Raw genomic sequence first — 25,048 nt, forward strand, 5'->3', positions numbered from 1 at the left:
GCGGATGTGAAATCACCAAGACATTTGTGTAGCTAGCACTCATTAAAGAGGGCAACAGCAGGTGCAGTGGCTCACACCTGTAATCCTAGCACTTTGGGAGGCCGAGGTGGGCAGATCACCTAAGGTCAGGAGTTCGAGAACAGCCTGGCCAACGTGGTAAAACCCTGCCTCTACTAAAAATAGAAAAATTAGCCGGGTGTGGTGGTGTGCACCTGTAATCCCAGCTACTAGGGAGGCTGAGGCAGGAGAATCGCTTGAACCTGGGAGGTGGAGGTTGTATAAGCCGAGATCACACCACTGTACTCCAGCCTGGATAACGAAGTGAGATTCCTTCTCAAGAAAAAAAAAAAAAGGACAAAAATGTTTCCTAACAGGATTAGCCTCCTCGTAGAGATATTTCCTGACTCCAAATAGCTCTGAAGTGTTTTAAAATGGGGGAAAGTTTATGACCAATTCTGACAAAGTCAAAATCATAAATGATGCTATGCTTAGTAAATAAGATTTAACCAGGTTATTTTTTAGGTTTTCCAAAGATTAGAGTCCTGAACCACAGCATTAAATCAATGGAGTTTCCAGTAAATGAGGGTGAGGGTTTTGACAGGGTTCAGATTTCACCTTGACCTCCTTGGGGTCACTGAGCACTGGGGTCACTGAGCACTAAATTGAGAGCTGGATCTCTTGCTTTATTCTTGAGGTCTTTAAAAGCAGAAAAAAATAATAACCAGTTATGTGTTCACTATTATGTGGCAGCTGTAAAGAAAGCCAAGTGGATGAGTCATTGTCCCTTGAATACACCATTCACATTCCTGCCCCCGCACCTTTGCTCATGCCGTTCTCCACACCAGACCCTGTATATCCTTCCCCCTCTGGTCTACTGAAGAAGGCTATGCACAAATCTTATCTCTTCTCAGTGAAAGTTTCCTTGTCCTTCCCCAGGTCAAGGCTGCCTCCCCTCTCTGAACTCCCCGAGCCCTCGCTGTCTACCTAACACATTTATAACTTGGCATATCCTCTCCGGAACGGATAATTATTCTTTTCTATCCTATCTTTGGAAACAGGCTGTAAATTCCATCAGTGCAGCTTATCTTTCATCCTTTTTTTTTTTTTAATGTCCCTGATAGCATGCCTCCTACCAAATTGGTTCTCAAAAAAAACCCAATGATTGGTTCATGCCTCCGTGTAACCAACTGCTATCATTGTCATCTCTTGGCACCGAGAGACGGGGCTATATATTAGTTTGGGTTGTTTCTCACCATCCTCTGGGTTAAGGTCTCTGTGGGACTGTGGATTTGTGTAGTGACAGTGTGTAAAACAAGGTCAGGGAGGAGAACCACAGTGTGTACTTTATGACTCCATTTGAATGTCTGCTCCCTTTTATCTGTGGCTGTTATCCCAACCAGCGGCAAGCACATAGTTAAGAATTACGAGAATTCAGTGGGGCTGAAAGTCCTGGCTTAATGGAGGGCCAAGCTCAGGAAGACAATATGGCTTTGGGTTGGGGAGGGGTCCCCCTTCTCTCCCGCACCACTGGAAAAGGCACCTGAGAAATTCAGTGCAGAGTCCACCGTCCTGTGGCCTTATCTATGGGTCTTGATTCACCTGCTTCAAGAGGGGAGGGAGGCAAATGGATCCTAGTTCCTGGCATTAAATGCGGCTCTTTGCTTAGAAGTGCTGACAAAGCAGAGAAAAGGGGAGTGGGGGAAGCAGAGACAGCAGAAAGTTATCTAGAAGAGTAAGTGAGGAGAAACACTTCAGCACAAAGGAGATCAGAGTGAATATGAAACTTATCTCGGGAGAGGGAGGGCCGTTTTTGCAAGGGAGCTCTTGGAGAAGGGATTCAATTGCATGGAAGAAAGTGTTCGGGAGAAATTTTACCTGACTCTACAGAAAGCTTTGCTGAGTTAAGGGGTAAAGTAATAGATTTCAATTCTGATGGCCTAAGGAGTCTGCGAAGACTAGGACTACACAGGGAGACAGCAAGTGTCACAGTGAGGGGCATGGGTGTGGGGTAGAAGGAACTGGATTCAAATCTCAGCGGTGGGTTCCTGGCCAAGTTACCATCTCTGAGACTCAGTTTACTCATCTGTAAAATAGGAATGTCTACCACAGAGTACTGCTGAGAGGATTAAGTGACAGAATCAGACTGTTAGTGCACTCAGTCCCTGGCATGTAATACATGGTAGTTCCATCCATACGGAAGGATATTTCTTGATCTCTTTTTAGGCAATTCTGGCATTGGAGTGCCCTGGGGGTGCCAAGGAGGGACACAGACAGAAAGAAATTCCTCATGGAGGGAATGGCCAATGCATTTCTAGAAACAATCATCTGTGATGTTGTATTTGAAATTATTTCCTACTCCAGGCTATAATAGCTCTGTCTGTTCTCATTAGTTATGACATCTTCAGAAAAATCTGTTTCATGCAACTGCTCTGTGTTAGTGGTGCTCTGCAATGGACAGGAGACAGGCTGTGTCTGCTTTGGCTACCTCGAGACGGGGGAAAGAGCAAGCAGCAAGGATTGAGCAGGAAGCAGGATTCCAGAGCCAGAGGTGATGGATGCATTAAGGGCAACAGAGTTTCCACAACGAACAGCAAAGGCGGGAGGTCTCAGAAGCAAACTGGACTTGGTAACATCCAGGTTACAATCACATTCATAACTGAAACAGGAAGAAGAAATCAGGAAATACCATTTGTTGTTGAATGAATCAACCCAGAGCTGAGAGTTGGTAAGAAGGCTTTCTTAGGCCCTTTGCCTAACGGCAGTTTATCCCTTACAGAGTAAGATAGGTGACTCACCTGGAGTAGCTCTAGCACGTTCTTATTAGTCTGTACCCGTGCAGTTTATGAGGCCAGCATTGCCAAGTGTCAGTTGTTGCTCCATGCACTCATACTTCTCCTGTCTGCGACAGGAGGGTTTCCCCAGGTGACCAGCCTCAGGTCTAAGCAAGGAGGCAAATTAATAATAGCACAACAATAATTTGGCTCCAAATGAGGAAGGATTTCTAGGATGGCTCACAACTGCTGTTGTGTTGTGTCCAGGGCAACAGTGACCCTTCCTTGACTGGCTGCTCCAGCACCTACCAGTGAAACAATTCACAAAGCTCCTCAGATGACGAACCAGCCACTGTGGCCACTACCCTCATGATTGACTTCCCTCTAGGGCAGTGCCCTTGCACATACGTGCTTCCTTTGCCTGGTTCTGGGGACAGGGCCCACCCTCATATACAAGCAGGAGCAGGGCCTTACTATTCTCAGGCCCTCACCTTATCCTGTGGCACTGTTGAGTCTCCCTACTCTGCCTGTGATGTCTTCTGGAAGGTAAGCAGCTCTGCTAAGGGCAGGAGTGAACTCCTGTCACTCATTCTTTCCTACCTCTTTCAGTGAACCCAGTCCACCCTCACATGTGGCTTGAAAGCCTTTGCAGGCCTGTGTCCTAAGTCTTTAGAATCCCTCCAGACCCTCTCCCACTTGCTCACTCTGTTACTCATTAGTCATTCTCAGCTTTCCCATCAGTGACCTCTGCTTTCCTACTCATCCTCCTCCCTACTTCTGATTCCACATGTCAGCTTCTGTCCTTCATATTAGGAACTCATTTCTCTGGCTCAAACTCCAGCACCTGTTTGGACAGAGTCCCAGCTTTCCTCCACCTCAAACACTTAGGGGTGGACTAAAGCCTTTAAAACATCTAAGCGATGAAATATGTAAACTATACATTTTACATTATAAATTATAAAATAAATATAAACCCCAACAAATTAAATGATGACCCTTTAAATGCTTTCTTAACTGTCAAAAGCTCCTCCAGCTCAAATATTTTGGAGGCCTGATTTGCTGATACCAAAAGCCCATGCTTACCCTGTCCACTGGTGATGGATGCGTGTTCCTCTCTAGCCCCGTGCTCAGCTGACCAAAGGCGCCTATAAGGACTGACCAGCTGGGCTGCCCTGTTCAGTCCAGCTTGTGGGCTCACCACATACCTTGCTTCTAGCTCATTCTCCCAGCAAAGCCACCTCTTCTCTCCCTTCCCATCCACCCAAGACAGGGTGACAATGCGTATATCTGTTTTGTCTCTTCAATGCATTCTCATTGACTTGATTGCTACTCATCGGTGTAGGGACAAAGATGACTAAAACACCTGGTGGCAGGCATTATGCTAGAGGTATGTATTGACTTAACAGTCCCTCCTGCAGCCAGGCCCAATGTGATACTAGGAATAGAGAAAGCAATTTGAACAACAGGCTGAGACAATGGTTCTGAACCCAAGCAAATTTACATGGGTCACCAGAACATCCATCATTTCTCACTACAAGTACCTGAATGCCAGCAGAGAAGGTTATGAATAATTTATTATCAAATTGATTGACTAAAAGGCCATGAGAGGAATAACAGGCATGCCTAGGAGGCTTCTCACTCTCTCCTTCCCTTCCTCCCGCCTTTGTTCTCTGTCTCCCTCTCCCTGACCCTTCTCTTTCTTTTTTTTTCAAAGTGAATTCAAACCTGAATCTACTTTTTATGCCTAACTCAAAATCTTGATCTGATGATTTCATTCTTTGTGGCACAATCCTCCCTAAACTCCTTCCCACACCTTCCTTTGAACCAAGTGGAACAGTTGTACCACTTATGGCTGTCTTTACTCTCGAGTAATTGCCATTGCAGGCGGTTTTCTTATGATAGTTTAGAAAGGATTTAGAGGCCGGGCGCGGTGGCTCAAGCCTGTAATCCCAGCACTTTGGGAGGCCGAGACGGGCGGATCACGAGGTCAGGAAATCGAGACCATCCTGGCTAACACGGTGAAACCCCGTCTCTACTAAGAAATACAAAAAAAAACCTAGCCGGGCGAGGTGGCGGGCGCCTGTAGTCCCAGCTACTCGGGAGGCTGAGGCCGGAGAATGGCGTAAACCCGGGAGGCGGAGCTTGCAGTGAGCTGAGATCCGGCCACTGCACTCCAGCCTGGGCTACAGAGCGAGACTCCGTCTCAAAAAAAAAAAAAAAAAAAAAAAAAAAAAAGAAAGGATTTAGAGATTTTTTTTTTACCCAAGAGGAGAGAATTTGATTGCATCACAACAAAGGATGTCCTCGGACGGACAATGGGGCATGGATCAGATGGAGCAAACAAAACATACAGGCCTGAGGAGTGTGTGTTTTCTAGGGCTGCTGTAACAAAGAACCACAGAATAAGGGGCTTAAAACAGGAGACATTTATTGTCTTACAGCTCCAGTGGCTAGAAGTCCAAAACCAAGGTGTTGGCAGGGCCATGCTCCCAATGAAACGCAGAGGAGAGAATCCTTCCTTGCCTCTTCTGGCTACTGGTGGTTCACTGGCAGTTCTTAGCATTCCTTGGCTCGCAGCTGCACCACCTCAATCTCTGCCTGCATTGTCACATGGTGTTCCCTCTGTGTGTCTCTCTTCACATGGCCATCTTCTTATAAGGACATCTTCTTATACAGTGGCACCTTCTTAGGCCCACCGTAATCCAGTATGACCTCATCTTAATTAATTACATTTGCAATGACCTTATTTCCAAATCAGGTCACATTCTCAGGTACAGGGATCAGGACTTCAACATATTTTTTTTTGGGGGGGGCGGGGTGGGGACAAAATCTAACCCTTAAAAAGAAACATGCCTATTCTGAGAATGGCCAGTAGTTCCATTTGGCTGGAAAGTTGGGTATGACTAGAGTGTGGTACGAGAGGAAAACAATCTAGCAACTAAAATAATCGGAAAGCAAAGCTGTGGACTTATTAGCTTAGTTTACTGTGGTGAAGGTCTCTGCATCTCTCATTCCAGTCCAATAACTTGCAACTTTTTGCCATTGGTCAAAAGAAAGATAGACAACTACCTTGCACGTGAGCCAATAATGTCTTCTCTGTCATTCATTCATGTATTTATTCAATAATATTTATTGAGCACCATGTGCCAGGAACTATCCCAAGCAATAGGGATTCAGTGGCAAACCAGACAGACATGACTGCTGCTCTCCTAGAAAAACAGCTCAAAGTATGGTTTGACTCGTCTTCAGTCATGACTTTCATTATCAACATATAACGATGTCTAGAAGGAATTCCAAGGTAGATAAATTAAAAATAGACGGGTGGCAAAGTTGTGAAACAAAATGGGAAATCATTTTAAAAGCAGAAAATAAGTAGACATATCCCCAGGCAAATGACAAGCCTGTGCAAAGCTTTCTATGTCAAAGCCAGTGTCCTTTATGGTATCAGATAACTAACTCCTCCAAATTGCTAAGGCACGCTCGTCATTCCCGTCATTCCCGTAATGCAAATAGAAAACCCTCACAGTAACCCTGCCGGAAGGTGACAATGTAACACATTGCCCAGTCCTCAACAAGTAGCTGAAGATCAAGGAGCACAGTGGGAAATACATAGCTTCTTCTCCCATGCATTAGGGTTAAGTGATCATGCCTGGACAAGCACCATGGATTGGAAGCAAGCCTTTGACTGGAATCTGGTCAGCACACTTGTTGATAAATTGCAAAGGGTCTCATGTTTCCATGGAAAACAGGGCGCTACTGACATGTGGCTCAGTGTAATTATAGTCACTAAAGTTAATATTTTCCATAAACTATAGATGGTCTCTGGATTGGGCTACATTTGCAGAAATTGTGCTGTAGTCCTTGAAAACACCGCATGGAATTACTTTTCAAAGTAATAATGTGCATGAGGTATCTCACCTCTTACCATTCAGCAAGTGATCCTATCCAGACAGGGAGTTTTCCATTAAATAATATTATATGTTTTCACAAAAAGGAGGGGAGAAGGAAGAGAAAATAAAAAGAACGTCCCTAATGACATTCACAAATACTCTGGCTTTCCTCTCTTTCCAGGAATGTAGTAGGACTGCACGTAACTGCCTCCTTTGAAGTTAGGTTTGACCATGTGACTCACTTTGGCTGATGAAATGTGTGCAGAAGTGACCTAAGTCCTTCCTGAGTGAAAGCTTTAAGAGTCACAATATGCTGCATTCTCCTTTACTGCTGCCTTTGAGATTGTGGGAGCAGATGTCAAGATGGGTCTTGTCAGCATGCTTCCCCAAGTGATGCTGACGAGCAGAGCAACAGAACGCGAGTGAAAATAAAAGAATTGCCGGGCACAGTGGCTCACGCCTGTAATACCAGCACCTTGGGAGGGTGAGGTGGGCAGATCACCTGAGGTCAGGAGTTCAAGCCCAGACGGGCCAACATGGTGAAACCCTGTCTCTACTAAAAATACAAAAAAATTAGCCAGATGTGGTGGCAGGCACCTGTAATCCCAGCTACTCGGGAGGCTGAGGCAGGAGAATCGCTTGAATCCAGGAGGCAGAGGTTGCAGCGAGCTAAGATTGCGCCACTGCACTCCAGCTTGGTGACAGAGCAAAATTCTTTCTCAAAAAATAGTAATAATAATAATAAATGGGGGGAGGGGGGAGGGATTGCGTTGGGAGTTATACGTGATGTAAATGACGAGTTGATGGGTGCAGCACACCAACATGGCACAAGTATACATATGTAACAAACCTGCACATTATGCGCATGTACCCTAGAACTTAAAGTATAATAAAAAATAAATAAAATAATAATAATAATAAATAAAATAAAATAAAGATTTGTGGGGTTAAGCAATTGAAGTTTTGGGGTGTTGTTGTTGCTGTTGTTGTTGTTGTTGTTGTTGTTACTGCCATATAACCTGTCCTGTCCTGACTAAAATTGACAGTGAATTCTGCATGTCAACTCCTGTGGACCAACTAACCTACATCGTCAGTGTTAATGAGACAGAGTTCTCAGATGCATGAAAGGGGCTCCCTAGAGCAGATTCTCCTGGGTATTCACCTGCCACGGCAGATCTGTCAGCAAGGCCAAGGTTGGGCTCCAGAGAGGCTGTACAGGTTTTAGCAGGAAGTACTAGAACACATTTATTTTTACTGCTGAGTTGAAATAGATGCATTGGATAACTATGAAATACTTTGATATGATAAAGGTTAATACAACTTCATTCTAGCCAATACTGAGCAATAAAGTCCTGAGAATATTATGAAGAGCAAAGGGATAAAAGAAAAAGGAAGAAAAAAAACAAGTCAGCTGAATGTCATTTTAATAGATGGACTGTAGTCATCAAATTAAATTAATGTCAAAGTCATCTATCCTTCCTGTTCTCAATTATTTTAACTAAGCCAAAATTCTACTCCAACACTTCGACAATAACTTCCACAGCTACCTAAAATTACTTCCAGGGGGTCAGAAGTGGTGGTGCATGCCTGTAGTCCCAGTTATTTGAGAGGCTGAGACAGGAGGATTGCTTGAACACAGGGGTTCGAGGCTCCAGTGAGCTATAATAGTGCCACTGCACTCCAGCCTGGGTGACAGGGTAAGACCCTGTCTCAATCAACAAATAAACAACCTCCAGGGTGAAGGCAGGGTACAAATGAAAGACCAGACTAAAACTATTTCTTTATCCTAGGAAAATGGGAGGTCTACTCTGCCATGGCTTTATCATTTCACTGCCCATTTTTCCTTTTCCCTCCCAGCTTCCCAATCAATTCATTTTACCCTAAACCACTGTCCTGCAGGTGCGTCCTAATGGCCTTCACTCACCTGCCAAATGCCCATCTCTCTCACTTTTTTTCTGTTCAAATCTGACCATCCCTCTGGGCTCAGCTCCCATCTCCAGGAAGCACTGGCCTCTTCTCAACTCCAGGCCTCACGGATTTTTCCTCTTTCCTGAATTCCTGAGGCAGCAAAAATTCTGAGCACACTATTTAGTGCTGACTTACATAACGGTTTTCCCTCTTTCATGTGTGGCAGTCCTGTCTCTCAATCACTCTATGGCAGGGACCCCAACCCTGAGCTCTGCCTCCTGTCAGATCAGCAGTGGTGTTAGATTCTCATAGGACTACAAGCCCTATTGTGAAGTGCAAGGGATCTAGGTTGCACGCTCCTTATAAGAATCTAACGCCTGATGATCTGAGGTGGAACAGTTCATCCCGAAACCACCTCCCTTCTTGTCTTCCACAAAATCCATCCCTGGTGCCAAAAAGGTTGGGGACTGCTGCTATATGCATCTGTGCACACCTCAAGAATTCTCCTCCTTTTCCAACTCTTCTTTCTCAGTCTTCTCTCTTCATAAACAACTCACCCTGTACCATGCATTGAAATGCAACAGGAAACAGACCTTACTATTAAAAAGAGCATGACGGCTGGGCGTGGTGGCTCATGCCTGTAATCCCAGCACTTTCCGAGGCCAAGCGGGGCAGATCATGAGGTCAAGAGATCGAGACCATCCTGGCCAACATGGTGAAACCCCATCTCTACTAAAAATACAAAAATTTGCTGAGCGTGGTGGTGCATGATTGTAGTCCCAGGTGGGGAGGCTGAGGCAGGAGAATCGCTTGAACCCAGGAGGCAGAGCTTGCAGTGAGCTAAGATCGCACCACTGCACTCCAGCCTGGTAACAGAGTGAGACTCTGTCTCCAAAAAAAAAAAGAGCATGACAATATAATGTACTCAAAATAATTCAAATATTACCTTTACTTATGATAGATAATATGCCCTTTCATAAAAGTATGATCTATGTAAGACGACTATCACATGGAAGCTATTTCACTAAACAGTGAAAATGCTTTTAAACAAAAGCAAGAAAAAGGCTGGTCCAAGTGCAGTGGTGTTTACAACTAATTGATCACACAGTCAGTTATAGATTTCTTTGTTCCTTCTCCACTCCCACTGCTTCACTTGACTAGGCTTAAAAACAATAATAAAAATGAAAGCAAGAAAAGAACAAATTACTGGCCGGGCGCGGTGGCTCAAGCCTGTAATCCCAGCACTTTGCGAGGCCGAGACGGGCGGATCACGAGGTCAGGAGATCAAGACCATCCTGGCTAACACGGTGAAACCTCATCTCTACTAAAAAGTACAAAAAACTAGCCAGGCGAGGTGGCGGGTGCCTGTAGTCCCAGCTACTCCGGAGCCTGAGGCAGGAGAATGGCGTAAACCCGGGAGGAGGAGCTTGCAGTGAGCTGAGATCCAGCCACTGCACTCCAGCCTGGGCGACAGAGCCAGACTCCGTCTCATAAAAAAAAAAAAAAAAAAAAAAAAAAAAAAAAAAGAAAAGAACAAATTACTTATTTAGGATAAAATATCACAAATACACTTTATTTCTATATTCTGGATATTTTATATGAAATTATGTCTCTTTGAAACGTTTTTTAAACATGCCAAATAAAAAGAAATTTGGGGAGCCTTTCACTAATATATTATGCTTTTATTATATTAAGTACAAATATAGGCTCAAAATATTAGTTAAATTAAGTGTAAACATAGGCTCAATGCCTTTGATGCTTTTATATACTCATAGACTCAGAAGTGGTAATTAACATGAGGGCAATTGTCATTAAATTCTTGCTGATTATTCACTTTCCATACAAAGTGATTTTTTTCACCAATCCTTTTCAAAAAGCTCTGGCTTTCATATGCTAGCTTTTACCGACGCTGTATATGTGAGGGGTGTGTGTGTGTGTATTAGTCATGTGTAATTTGTGTTTGTGTGTATTTATTTATTTATTTTGAGACAGGGTCTTACTCTGTCACCCAGGCTGGAGTGCAGTGGCACAATCACAGCTCGCTGCAGCCTCGACCTCCTGGGACTCAAGCAATCCCTCCCACCTCAGCCTCCTGAGTAGCTGGAACCACAGGTGTATGCCACCATTCCTGGCTAAGTTTTTGGATTTTTTTGTAGAGACTGGGTCTTGCCATGTTTCCCAGGCTGTTCTCAACTCCTGGGGTCAAGCAATCCACTTGCCTCGACCTCCCAAAGTGCTAGGATTACAGGCATGAGCCACTGCATCTGGCCATTTACTTTTCTTTTTAAAAATATAGGTTTTTTGAGATAAGGTCTTGCCCTGTCACCCAGGCTGGAGTGTAGTGGTACAATCATGGCTCCCTGTAGCCTGAACCTCCTGGGTTCAAGTAATCCTCCCACCTCAGCCTTTCAAGTAGCTGAGACTACAGGTGTGAGCCAAAATGCCCTGCTAATTTTTGTATACATATGATATATATAATTTTGTGTTTGTGAGAGTGTGTGTGTGTGTGTGTGTGTGTATATATATATATATATATATTTTTTTTTTTTGGTAGAGATTGGTTTTCGTCATGTTGCCCAGGCTGAACTCGAACTCCTAGCCTCAGTTCTACCACCTTAGCCTCCCAAGGCGCTAGGATTACAAGCATGAGCCACCATGTCTGGCCTGTGTGTGTATTTAAAAGCTTTCTTTGAAAGCTTTTGAAAACTGGGAAATTTGGGCTGGGCGTGTTAGCTCACGCCTGTAATCCCAGCACTTTGGGAGGCTGAGGCGGGTGGATCACGAGGTCAGGAGTTCGATACAGCCTGGCCAACATGGTGAAACCCCGTCTCTATTAAAAATACAAAACTTAACTAGGCGTGATGGGGGGTGTAATCTCAGCTACTCAGGAGGCTGAAGCAGGAGAATCATTTGAACCCAGGAAGGGGAGGTTGCAATGAGCTGAGATCTCGCCATTGTATTTCAGCCTGGGCAACAACAGCTAAATTCCGTCCCCCCAAAAAAAAAAAAAAAAAAAAAAAAGAAATACGGAAAATTTGAACACCGAGGACTGCATTCTAGACGATATTCGTCAATTTTCTTAGGTATGATAATGTCATTATAGCTCTATAATAGAATTTATTTTTAGATGATACATATTACAGTATTCAGGATTGAAAGATCATAATGTCTGCAACTTATTTTCATTTATCAAAAATATTGGTGATAAAGCAAATATGGCAAAATGTTAACAATTGTTGAATACAGGAAGTAGATATATGAGTGATCATTTACTATTCCGTCAACTTTTCTGTACGTTTGAGAATTTTCATAATGGTTTATTTAAAAAAACAAGTTATCGGCCGGGCGCGGTGGCTCAAGCCTGTAATCCCAGCACTTTGGGAGGCCGAGACGGGCGGATCACGAGGTCAGGAGTTCGAGACCATCCTGGCTAACACGGTGAAACCCCGTCTCTACGAAAAAATACGAAAAACTAGCCTGGCGAGGTGGCGGGCGCCTGTAGTCCCGGCTACTCGGGAGGCTGAGGCAGGAGAATGGCGTAAAAACCCGGGAGGCGGAGCTTGCAGTGAGCTGAGATCTGGCCACTGCACTCCAGCCTGGGCGACACAGCGAGACTCCGTCTCAAAAAAAAAAATAAAAATAAAAATAAAAAAATAAAAATAAAAAAACAAGTTATCATGAAAAAAACATCAAAAGCAGAAACATCATATTCAGACCAATTAAAAGAACCAGTGTTCTCTGTGTGTGTGTGTGTGTGTGTGTGTGTGTGTGTGTGTGTGTGATGGTATATCTGCCTGTAAGGTTTACAGTGCTGTCATTTCAAAGTCATATTTGATGCACTCAAATAAATATTACTATTTTCTTGACTCATCTAGAGGATGAGGGAGGAGAGGTTTAATTCTACAGCCAAAATAATGGCCTAAAGGTATTCACGGTCATAAGACATTTGAAGCAATAGAAATTTAAAACATAACCAGACTTCAACAAGAAAAATACATGGGTAATTTTATTTTTAATCTAAAGACATTTTTTGAATGTCTTCAGAACCATTTGAATGTTATTTCCTGTTTTTAAGGTAAAATAAATAAAATTGTTTATATCTGATTGTGTGTGCCTGACCAGATTTTCTTGATGATAAAAACCATTCCCAGCTTTTGAAGACTAACGTTTGATTAACTCTTCCAAACATAAATGCCACAAAATTAATCAAAGTTGTGGTTTTTTTCCCAGGATGATACTCAGCTGTGGACATTAGTATCAACAAAGAAGGGATATTTTGATGAATACAAACTTAAAGAAAATTTACCAAATAAAAAATTTTAGTTTTTAGTACATTTTCATTTGCAGTTTTTAAACTTTAGTAAACAGGTGTTAACATATACATGCTAAACATTTCATCTTCTTTGCATATCTTAGAATGTCAATTTTAAATTTAAAGTTCCCCAAAATATCTGGGAGAAGAGGGGGAGGCACAGGAACTGGGGAATGGTAAAAATGTTAATTTACACATAAGGAAAGAAAATCCAAACAAAAGCGAAAACAACAATCCAAAGGGGGTAATGATGTAGGTTCAGAGCTAAGTTGATCTCAGTCTACACCGTATGACCTTTATTTCTCATTGTTGCAACATTCAGAATAGTAAGTGGACTTGTCAGAGCATTTTTTTTTTAAATCAAGCACATCTTAAAGTCTGTTTTCCTCTTTACTGTCAGTTCTTGAGTTCTAAGTCCGAAGAAGAAACAAAATTAGGATTTGACTGCTGTTTAAAATAAAGATATAATTACATAAACAATTTGTTCCATTTACTGTGTCATACAACGGCAACGCCTCTCTTTGCCAAGTCTAAGGACCCAAAGAACAAAGATAATCCAGCTAGCCCGTTACACGGGCGGAACCCAAACCTAGCTCCATGCCGCCATCATCTGGTCAATATGTATATTCCACTTGCACTCGGGCAGTGCCCAGGAGACGATGGATGTCCGGAATCCTGAACCACCCGGAGTGGAATTCAAACCCTCAGGACTCATTTTTCATGCAAAGAAATTATATTTTATGAAGGCACAATATAAAATTAGATATTATGTTATGTCTTACTGAGACCCTTTATTCTTCAAACCAGTAAGTGAAACCAGAAAAATATTGCAGAAATTGATTAAAAAATGTTTCTTAGCTTCAAGTTCAGGGATACTTTCCTTAAAGATCTTTACTTCAGGCCAGGCTCAGTGGCTCATGCCTGTAATCCCAGTGCTTTGCGTGACTGAGGCGGGAGCATCGTTTGAGGCCAGGAGTTCAAAGTTACATTGAGCTTTGAGCCTGTCACTACACTCCAGCCTGGATGACAGAATGAGATCCCATCTCAAAAACAAAAAAAACAAACAAAAGAAACTTTACTTCAAATGCACCTGCAAATAGTTCAATAGCACCTTCTGCCAATGGAGCAGAATGTGTTTTAGTAGACATAAAAGGCCCACACTCCTTAGAAGACCTGGGAATTAGATCCACTTGGACACTCACCTAAATGTAAGGCCTAAGGCAAGTCGCCTAATATTTTAGGGGCCTCTTCTGGAAAATAATGGGGTTCAGCAGAGAACTTTTTATGGAGAGGATATCCAGCTTAAAAAATCCTATTATTATTTAACTTCAGTATGTACCACAAAACTTAGTACTTAATTTTATTGTCTTGTTGGACTTTCTAATAGTTTCCTGAGCACTAATTTTGTTTCTCCGACTAAAATTTAAGTTACTTAATGGCAAGGATGACATCAGACTCCCCAGTCTGTGTACTTTTTACTGTATTACATTACCTGAAAGATTAGTGTCAGCATTTAATAAGTTATTGTTGATCAATTTTTAGAAAGTCAAAATGATATGAACATTTAAAAATATATTTACTAATAAATACACACTGAGCACATTTAATATAATAGCTACTGTATTTTCAACAACAAAAATGTTACAAATGTTGGCAGAAGTCAGCTAGCCACTATGTCCTTAATTGAGTCCACCAAATTTGCCTTCCTCAGTGGTTCCATACTTATCAAGCACAATGGAACCTCTTCAGGACTGGTGTCTAAGAGTATGCTAGGCTTTTATGATCTAATCCTATTTTGCTTTGTGGCATTTGATTTGCCTCTATATTTGTATCATGTAATGATAAATAACATCTCTAAAGTCAGTCTGTAAACCCACAAACACATTCCCCAGAAGTCTTTCTTATTCATGCTGGGTGGCCCATCATCATCAAACAGCCTCTTAAGTTGTCCATCATCATCAAATGGCCTCTGCCTAGGGGGTTTCAAAATTAATGACATTTTCTCCTCCTCGTCCTCCTCCTTCTCCTCCTCTTCCTCCTCCTCCTTTTTCTCCTCCTCCTCCTTGAAACCTGTCACCCAGGCTGGAGTGCAGTGGCACAATCACAGCTCACTGCAGCCTCCACCTCCTGGGCTCAAGAAATCCTCCCACCTCAGCCTCCAGAGTAGCTGGGACCACAGGTGCATCCCACCACGCCCAGCTAATTTTTGTATTTTTTGTAGAGACAGGGTAGCGATATGTTTCTCAGGCTGGTCTTGAACTCCTGGACTCAAGCAATTCACCCACCTTGGCCTCCCACAGTGCTGGGATTATAGGCATGAGCCACCATGCCTGGCCCATTTCTTCTTCTTAATTTTTAGTAGGAAATACCTATTTCTGAGAACTTGAAGATGTGATTTTTTTCATTAAATTTTGCTCATTATACAGATTCACAAAGACTCCAAGGTCAAGACTCTGGTTTTTTTGTTGTGATTCCTTTTTTTGCATTTAAAAAAAAAAAAAAAAAAAAAAAAAATCTGGGGCCGGGCGCGGTGGCTCAAGCCTGTAATCCCAGCACTTTGGGAGGCCGAGGCGGGCGGATCACAAGGTCAGGAGATCGAGACCACAGTGAAACCCCGTCTCTACTAAAAATACAAAAAATTAGCCGGGCGCGGTGGTGGGCGCCTGTAGTCCCAGCTACTCAGGAGGCTGAGGCAGGAGAATGGCGTGAACCCGGGAGGCGGAGCTTGCAGTGAGCCGAGATCGCGCCACTGCACTCCAGCCTGGGCAACAGCGTGAGACTCCGTCTCAAAAAAAAAAAAAAAAAAAAAAATCTGTAATTATCTTATTTGAAGGTTGTCAAATGAACTTCCAGATTATGCAAATTAGATAATGCTGTCTAATATCTCTACCTGTTTATCTGCCTATATGCTAGAGTCCTGCTAATGTGCTTAAAGAGTTGGATTAGAGGTCATGGATTTCCTAGGAGATTATGTCTTCGGTGAATACTGCCAATTTGACTCAGCACAGTAAAAATGAGAGATTTTATTTTAGTGACCAGTTTACAAATCAGGAATATACAGCTTCCAGCGTGAACCCAAGGTGCCTGTCAGAGAATAAAGTGAGGGTTTGGCTTTTATAAAGTTCCTGCCCTGGTTCCCAATCAAGTCTGTTTAGGAAAATGAATGATTTAAATTTGCTTAGTTCCGATTGATTGACAACTGAGCCCTGATTGGCAGAGGTAGGTGGGCCCTAAGTTGTCTGTTTGGGTGAGCTCTGAAACTGCCAGAGTTGAACAGAGGTGTGGATTTCTGGGGAACTCAGGGTACATGTATGACATGGTCAGCAAATGACTGCTTGGCTTGATTTTAAATTTAGGCCGAGTTAGCCGCTCTGGATTTATCTTGAAGGATTGGGTCTTTCAGGTTCACATTTGTTTACACTTATAACAACTCTCCTCTTTATTTAAATTTTAAATATTTGCAAAATAAGGCAGCCTTTGTTAGGCAAGTTTTATCCTGTTAAGAATATAACACCCATCCCAATTATAAATGTATGCTAGATAAGAGAGGAAAACAGCTAACTGCATTTCTGCTGTTTGCTTATTGAATCTTACTTATTTTCAAGTGAAAACAAGCAACACTGGTTGTTGTTTTTGCACTACTACTGCGCCTTTGCCCGTGCAGCTTCTGCGTGGCATGCCCTTTTCTGCATCACTTGCAGTATTTTATTGACCTTATTAATTTACTATCTATAAACCCTTAAAGAACAACGACTGCGGCCGGGCGCGTTGGCTCAATCCTGTAATCCCAGCACTTTGGAAGGCCCAGGCGGGCGGATCACAAGGTCAGAAGATCCAGACCATCCTGGCTAATATGGTGAAACCCCGTCTCTACTAAAAATACCAAAAAAATTAGCTGGGCGTTGTGGCGGGCGCCTGTAGTCCCACCTACTCCGGAGGATGAGGCAGGAGAATGGCGTGAACTCGGGAGGCGGAGCAGAGGTGGAGTATCCTGGGCGACAGACTGAGACTCCGTCTCAAAAAAAAAAAAAAAAAAAAAAAAAGAACAACGACTGTGTCTTTTATACACTCACTTCACTCATTTATTTATTCAATAAAGATTTAGCTGGCTGGGCGAAGTGGGTTACGCCTGTAATCCCAGCCCTTTGGAGGCCAAGGCGGGCAGATCACTTGAGGTCAGGAGTTGGAGACCAGCCTGGGCAACATGGCGAAACGCCATCTGTACCAAAATTCAAAAGTTACCCAGGCGTGGTGGTGCACGCTTGCAGTCCCAGCTACTCGGGAGGCTGAGGTAGGAGGATTGCTTGAGTCCAGGAGGGGGAGGTTGCAGTGTTACAAGAGTTACTAAGATTATGTTGGGCAGATAGAGAGGAAAAGGAGTTGTTGTAAAGTTACTTCTTTTAAAGCAGCTCCAGAAACATTTCTTGTCTAGCAGGAAAGCCCTGGCTCTTAGAGCTAGGCCAGCACCCTTTGATACGCAAATACAGGCCATTAGAAACCGGGTCCACCCAAACGTGGCGATTCCTGCCCTTGCCCAAACATGTGCCTGGTAACACGGCTGCCCCCACATATCCCTACCTGTGTAGAACATCATGGCACCCCGCATTTGCGTCTTAAAAGGCCAGAGTGGGAGGGCCGGTTTTTTCCTCAGGCTACCATGAATGACATGGCTGGTCAAACCAATCCCTTGAGCCCTATGCAAATCAGACACCACCTCCTCCAGTCTATTCATATAAGCAGCCACTTTTCCACCGCTGGTGGCGTTTTCGCTCTTGGCTTTGGAGCACCCCCCACCCCCGGCCCCCGCCCGCGTCTGTATATGGGAGAGCTTCTTCCTCCTTACGTGCCTATTAAACTCTCTGCGCCTTAAAACCACTACAGGTGTGTCCGTGCCGTTTTATCTAATTTGACTTGAGACAAACAACCCAGGTGTTTCTCCACTCGTTGGAGCCATATCAGCAGCAAGCCAAGATCGTGCCACTGCACTCCAGCCTGGGTGACAGTTAGACCCCATCTCAAAAGAAAAGAAAAGAAAAGAAAAGAAAATATTTAGCTATGTGTCAACTCTGGAGAGTACAGCAGCAATAAAAACAGACAAAAATCCCTTCCCTCATGAAACTTATATAGATTAGATGTAATAAATGAGTAAAAGATACCATGTATTAGATGAAACGAGTGCTAAAGAAGTAGACTAGGGAGTGTTGGTGGGAGTGGGGTTGCAAGTTTTTAATAGGGTTGTCAAGGAAGTTTTTATTAATGTGACATTTGAGCAAAGACCTGAAAGAGATGAGGGCAAACTGTGTATACCTTGGGGCAGAGTGTTCCAGAAAGAGGGAATAACAAGTGCAAGGATACTAAAATGGTAATATGTTGGATTGTGCTTGACTTGTAGAAGAGCCACAGGGAGGTTCATGTGGCTGGAGGAGAGTGAGGGAAAGAATAATTTTGTTCATCTTAGTATTAGGAGTTAGCACTGTGTCTGAATCATATCAGGAATTAATGTATTTTAATGGATCAATCAGTATTTTGGTGCTAATGTAAAAAAAATTGTCAAATACCAACATCATTTTTCACAGAATTAGAAAAAAACAATTCTAAAATTCATATGGAACAAAAAAAGAGCCCCAATAGCCAAAGCAATCCTAAGCAAAAAGAACAAGCCTTGTCATGCGCGTCCGTGTGAAGAGACCACCAAACAGGCTTTGTGTGAGCAATAAAGTTTTTTAATCACCTGGGTGCAGGCGGGCTGAGTCCGAAAAGAGAGTCAGTGAAGGGAGATAAGGGTGGGGCCGTTTTATAGGATTTGGGTAGGTAAAGGAAAATTCCAGTCAAAGGGGGGTTGTTCTCTGGTGGGCAGGAGTGGGGGTTACAAGGTGCTCAGTGGGGGAGATTTTTGAGCCAGGATGAGCCAGGAAAAGGAATTTCACAAGATAATGTCATCGCTTAAGGCAAAGACTGGCCATTTTCACTTCTTTTGTGGTGGAATGTCATCAGTTAAGGCGGGGCAGTGTATTTTTCACTTCTTTTGTGATTCTTCAGTTACTTCAGGCCATCTGGGCGTATACCTGCAAGTCACAGGGGATGTGGACATGCAAGTCACAGGGGATGCAATGGCTTGGCTTGGGCTCAGAGGCCTGACAAATTTGGAGGCATCACATTACCGAGCTTCAAATTATGCTATGAAGCTGCAGTTACCAAAACAGCATGGTACTGGTATAAAAATAGGCACACAGACCAATAAAATGGAATAGAGAACCCAGAATAAACCCAAATACATGCAGCCAACCGATCTTTGACAAAGCATAGAAAAACATCAATTGGGAAATGGACATCCTATTTAATAAATGATGCTGGGGAAACTGACGAGCCACATGTAGAAGAATGAAACTGGATCCCTATCTCATCTTATACAAATATCAACTAAAGATGAATAAAAGACTTAAATATAAGACCTGAAACCATAAAAATTCTAGAAGACAACATTGTAAAAACTCTTTTAGACATCAGCCTTGGCAAAGTATTCATGACTAAGACCTAAAAAGCAAATTCAACAAAAACAAAAATAAATAAATGGAACCTAATTAAACTAAAAATCTTCTTCATAGCAAAAGAAATAATAATCAGAGTAAACAGACAACCCACAGAGTGGAATAAAATATTTTTAACCTATGCATCCCACAAAGGGCTAGTGTTGAGAATCTACAAGGAACCCAAACAAATTAGCAAGAAAAAAAAATCCCATCCAAAAGTGGGCAAAGGACATGCGCAGACATTTCTCAAAAGAAGATATACAGGCCGGGTGCAGTGGCTCACGCCTGTAATCCCAGCACTTTGGGAGGCCGAGACGAGTGGATCACGAGGTCAGGAGATCGAGACCATCCTGACTAACATGGTGAAACCCCGTCTCTACTAAAAATGCAAAAATTAGGCGGGCGCGGTGGTGGGTGTCTGTAGTCCCAGCTACTTGGGAGGCTGAGGCAGGAGAATGGCATGAACCCGGGAGGCGGAGCTTGCAGTGAGTGGAGATCGCGCCACTGCACTCCAGCCTGGGTGACAGAGTGAGACTCCGTCTCAAAAAAAAAAAAATATATATATATATATATACACCAATGGCCAACAAACATATGGAAAATGTTCAACGTTATTAATCATCAGGGAAATGCAAATTAAAACCACAATGAGTTACTACCTTACCCCTGTAAGAATGGTCATTATTAAAAAGTCAAAAAACAATAGATGTCGGTATGGATGTGGGGAAAAGGGAATGCTTATTCACTGCTGGTGGGAATGTAAATTAATACAACCTCTATAGAAAACAGTACGGAGATTCTTTAAAGAACTAAAAGTAGATTGACCATTTGATCCAGCAATCCCACTACTGGATGTACCCAAAGGAAAATAAGTCATTATATGAAAAAGACACTTGCACACATGTTTATAGCAGCACAATTCACATTGCAAAGATGTGGAACCAACCTAAGTGCCCATCAACCAATGAGTAGATAAAGAAAATATGGCATATATACACCACAGAATACCAGTCAGCCATTAAAAGGAATAAAAAAATGTCTTTGGCAGCAACTTAGATGGAGCTGGAGGCCATTATTCTGAGTGAAGTAACTCAGGAGTGGGAAACCAAAAGCTGTATGTTCTCGCTTATAAGTGGAAGCTAAGCTTTGAGTACACGAAGACATACAGAGTGGTATAATGGAGTGGTATAATGGGAATGGGGTTAGAGATAAATAACTACATATTAGGTACAATGTACACTACTTGGGTGACAGGTGCACTAAAATCTCAGAAGTCACCACTACATTATTCATCCATGCAACGAAAAAAATTTATACCTCAAAAGCTATTGATATAAAATTCTTTTAAATGTTGTCAGTATTTCACAAAAACCTAAATTGTACTAAATCCAGTCCAGTAACTTTTGTAACAATGAAAATATTTTGTCTGGTTGCCCTGACTTTGGTTATGCTATTGAAACAGGTATGACTTTTGTTAACTCAGATTTTTAGGTCAGTTCAGATGTTATGTTGGAAGTATTTTACAACAATCACATATTTTTCTCTTTGTATTTCTTTTGTTGAAATAATTAGAACTGTAGTTTATAATGAATATAAACACTGGAAAATGCCACAACATTGTTGGGTAGTATTCTAATAACATAATGTTCAGATCTCCTAGCAAGGTTAACAGCACTGCTCAGCATCACTTAAACAAATTGCCAGTTTGAGGACTTATTTTGCTTCTAAAACTAATTTCTTAGAACATCACTCATAGAATTTTATTTATTATGCATATCATGTAATCAATATTTATTTTACTTGCAAGAATGACTCATCATTACCAGAAGATGGGACTGTGAACACCACGTGCAACATGGCCGCCATCACCAGCCAGACTGATTAGATCTTCACTGCTTCTCTCCTGCCTGCTCCTTTTTCTGCTCACTTTAGACGCCATTTGTCAGTGTTTCCTGCCATTGCTTTTCACTAGTTAACGGGTTTGAATCAGGGTATGTTGACTGCTAAACTTTAATTCCTGCAGAATTGTAATACTTTCTTTTGATTTCCTGATTTCTTGGCTGATTTTTCTTGGGATTCAAAGAAACAAACAGTTAAGCTTTGAACGACTCAGAAGTAAGGGGATCGACCCCTGAGAAGTCAATTACTGTTGACTGCAAGCCATGCCAATAACAGAAACAGTTGAATAACACATATTTTGTATGTTATATGTATTATGTACTGTCTTCTTGAAATAAAGTAAGCTAGAGAGAAGAAAATGTCATTAAGAAAACCATAAGGAAGAGAAAATACATTCATAGTATTGTTCTTATTTATCAATACTGTAAGTCTCTTTATTTTACTTACAAGATGAATCCCTGCCTGAAGTGGCAGCAACCGCAGCTGCAGATCTCAATCTACAGTACTTATTAAGCAATTTAACTTTTCCTTGTAATGTCATGACTTTTCTCTGCTTTTTGGGAGCACTTACAGCATCACTAGCAGCACTTTGTTTGGGTACCACGGTGTTATTCAAGGTTTATGGTAGTGCACTAAACACGATGAAAAATACACAGGAACCGTGAGTGATCACTTTTTACTATGATACACAATTTACCGGAGAGATAACTGCTCTTGCGGAGATGATTAACATCACAAAGTGTTTTAAGTGGATACATTCAAAACACTTGAGCTCACTGCAATAGCAACGAGAGGTGCCCGGAGATTAGTACAGCACTACAGTATGTATGAGTTATGTGCAGTAATGATTTAATGCTGCATCGTTATGTTTATTTCAATTTCTCTCAACTGTTAATGGTGCCATGGTCTGTGTTTGTGTGTGTATGTTTTGATAAATTTTAACTTTTTATAATATGTTTGTGGGCAGGGAGCCGTGGCTCACACCTCTAATCCAGCACAAGGCGGGTGGATCACCTGAGGTCAGAAGTTCAAGACCAGCCTGACCAACATGGTGAAACCCCCATCTCTACTAAAAACACAAAAATTAGTCGGGCACAGTGGCGGGCACTTGTAATCCCAGCTATTCGGGAGGCTGAGGCAGGAGAATCACTTGAACCCTGGAGGCAGAGGTTGCAGTGAGCCAAGACCGCTTAATTGCACTCCAGCCTGGGCAACAAGAGCGAAGCTCCCTCTCAAAAAATATATATATATTTGTGTATATTTCATGGTATTAAGTGATAAAATAGATGAGTATCTACATATTTTATGCATTCATGACATACCTTTTTCTTAATTTTTCAATATTTCTAGGCTGTACAGTTTATCTGTGTTTTTTAAATTGTCACAAATCTCCAAAACATTTTCCAATATATATAGAAAAAACCCATGTATAAATGTATGCACAGAGTTCAAACTTGTGTTATTCCAGGGTCAACTGTACTATCTTTCCCAAGAAATGCCTGAAGGGAAATGCTAATGGTAAAAGATCTATCTCCTCAGTGTCACCAGATCCTGACAGTTTTGGGATTTTAATAGACTCCTCAAGAAATGAAAGCTTGGCCGGGCATGGTGGCTCAAGCCTGTAATCCCAGCACTTTGGGAGGCTGAGACGGGTGGATCACGAGGTCAGGAGATCGAGACCATCCTGGCTAACACGGTGAAACCCCATCTCTACTAAAAAAATACAAAAAACTAGCCGGGCGAGGTGGCGGGCGCCTGTAGTCCCAGCTACTCGGGAGGCTGAGGCAGGAGAATGGCGTGAACCCGGGAGGCGGAGCTTGCAGTGAGCCGAGATCCGGCCACTGCACTCCAGCCTGGGCGACAGAGGGAGACTCCGTCTCAAAAAAAAAAAAAAAAAGAAATGAAAGCTTCTCAAGTGTCAATGTCTTTCGGGCAGAGACCTCCAGGAACGCATCTGTAGTTAACCAAGTTAGAATTATTTCTGGTTGCAGTGAGGAAGAACATACACCTCGAGGAAGAATGGGCTGCCTCAGTAAGAGGGTGTTAAGAAAGAACCTATTATAGAATCTGGGCTTTGTGGTGATTTGGGGGAGTGTCTAAGGAAGCAGGAATATGCTCTCAGTTGGATGCAGTCAGAAAGCTGGGGGAAGTCTATGATTGTGTCAGCAGGGAAATGTATCTGAGTCACACGACTTCAAAATAGTAATACCGGTGGTGAATCCCTAGGGGTCTGCAGCAACCTCAATTCTGGCCTCCTCAGAATAAAGTATTCAACTGAGGGGCAGAAGGCAGAAGGAGAGACCCAGGAAAGTTTTACAGCACGAGTAAAAGTTTATTAAAAAGCATTAGAGCAGGAACGAAACGAAGGAAAGTATGCTTGGAAGACAGCCAAACAGGCAACTTGAAAAGCAAGTACGCAGCTTGATATTTTGACTTGCGGTTTGTTTTTGTTTGTTTTGAGACAGACTCTTGCTCTGTTGCCTAGGCTGGAGTGTAGTAGCGCCATCTTGGCTTGCAACCTCCACCTCCCAGGTTCAAGTGATTCTCATGCTTCAGCCTCCTGATTTTTTTTTTTTTGTATTTTTAGTAGAGACAGGATTTCACCATGTTGGCCAGTCTGGTCTCAAACTCCTGACCTCAGATGATCCACCCGTCTCGGCCTCCCAAAGTGCTGGGATTACAGGCATGAGCCACCGTGTGCCTGGCCTTGGGGTTTTATACATTGGCTTACTTCTGGGGTCTTGCATTACTTCTCCCCTTATTGTTCCCTTGGGGTTGGCTGTCCGTGTGGGGAAAAGAAAGAGAGATCAGACTGTTACTGTGTCTATATAGAAGGAAGTAGACATACGAGACTCCATTTTGTTCTGTATTTGAGATGCTGTTAATCTGTGACCCTACCCCTAACCCTGTCCTTGCAAGAGACATGTGCTGTGGTGACTCAAGGTTTAATGGATTTGGGGCTGTGCAGGGTGTGCTTTGTTACACAAGTGCCTGAAAGCAGCATGCTTGTGAAAAGTCATCACCATTCTCTTAATCTCAAGTAACCAGGGACACGTACACTGCCAAAGGTTGCAGGGACCTCTGCCTAGGAAAGCTAGGTATTGTCCAAGGTTTCTCCCCATGTGATAGTCTGAAATATGGCCTCGTGGGAAGGGAAAGACCTGATCGTCCCTGAGCCTGACACCCATGAAGGGTCTGTGCTGAGGAGGATTAGTATAAGAGGAAAGAAGGCCTCTGGGCAGTTGAGATAGAGAACAGCGTCTGTCTCCTGCCCATCCCTGGGCAATGGAATGTCTGGGTATAAAACCCAATTGTATGTTCTATTTACTGAGATAGGAGAAAACCGCCTTAGGGCTGAAGGTGGGACTTGCTAGTGGCAATGCTGCTCTTTATGCACTAAAAAGGTTTATGGAGATGTTTGCATATGCATATCAAGGCACAGCACTTTTCCTTAAACTTATTCATGTCACAGAGAACTTTATTCATATGTCTTTCTGCTGACCTACTCTGTACTATGATCCTACTATCCTGCCACTTCTGGTTTTCCGAGATGGTAAAGATAATGATCAATAAATACTGAGGGAACTCGGAGACCGGTGCCGGCGCGGGTCCTCTGTGTGCTGAGCGCCCGTCCCCTGGGCCCACTTTTTCTTTTTTTTTTTTAATTTATTATTATTATACTTTAAGTTGTAGGGTACATGTGCATAACGTGCAGGTTTGTTACATATGTATACTTGT

The sequence above is a fragment of the Macaca thibetana genome, chromosome 1 (genome assembly GCF_024542745.1).
Source record: "Macaca thibetana thibetana isolate TM-01 chromosome 1, ASM2454274v1, whole genome shotgun sequence".
Lineage (NCBI taxonomy): Eukaryota > Metazoa > Chordata > Mammalia > Primates > Cercopithecidae > Macaca > Macaca thibetana.